We start from the raw sequence: 994 nt of genomic DNA on the forward strand, positions 1-994 counted from the left end.
AAGTTAATGTTTTATAAAGTACGGCCTATATGAATTGCTGCATTTCTTTGTCTACGATTACAATTTGTTTGTATAGTGCTAGAAATGTTATATCTAAAGAAGTACTGTTACAATAAAGATACCAATTTGGCCGGAAGTGTTTTGCTAGTATGTTTTAATTTTGTAAAGCAAGAAACACTATATAATGTGCTATACATGCAAAAAGAAGCAGCTACGCCACTAAAAATATTATATTCTACATTTTCAGCTGATGGATTTTCTTCTGACCTTATAAAGAACTACTGAAAATGTTACCTTCTAGTAGTTTGAATACTTTCAGGTGGGTAAATGTAATTGCTTCTTTAGACACACTATGACTATTACTCATTTCACAATGAAATATCTTTTTAAAGATATTTCATAGTGAAATGACTAGAGTAAGTGGAAACAATATTAGAATTTCAAGAATTAACTTTGTATTCAACGAAAGTTACAATCTTACGATACATGGCAAGAACACACAGTAGTGAATTTCTAAATAATAAATCGAGCGAATTTATTCTACTACTTAATAAAGAAAAAGTTATAATTTAGTTAGATGATCTCCTTCATCTTCAGAATCTGCCCAATTACCACTTGACAATTTTCCAGACTTCTTGTAAATCAAATGAGCCTTGCAGTTTTATTCCAAAGATCTCTTTATTTCTTTACCTACGTCTTATATATAACTAATTTTCTAACAAATAATTACTATTTAATAACTACCGAATCAAAATGTATTATAATATATATATGTTACTAAGGCTACTAAATATTTAAGTTCAAAACATTAACGCCAAATTCAAAAATATGATATACACCTGGAAAAAAGTTAAGCACCCCCGTGTTTTTTTCAAGTGATTCAGATTCGACGTTCTTGTGACTGATTATAAATTACCATTCAATCTAAACGTGTTTATTAAATGAAATTATGCATTATTGGGCACAAGAAAACAAGATTATCACCGTAAATAAC

The sequence above is a fragment of the Limulus polyphemus genome, unplaced genomic scaffold (genome assembly GCF_000517525.1).
Source record: "Limulus polyphemus unplaced genomic scaffold, Limulus_polyphemus-2.1.2 Scaffold35, whole genome shotgun sequence".
In the NCBI taxonomy this organism is placed as follows: Eukaryota; Metazoa; Arthropoda; class Merostomata; order Xiphosura; family Limulidae; genus Limulus; species Limulus polyphemus.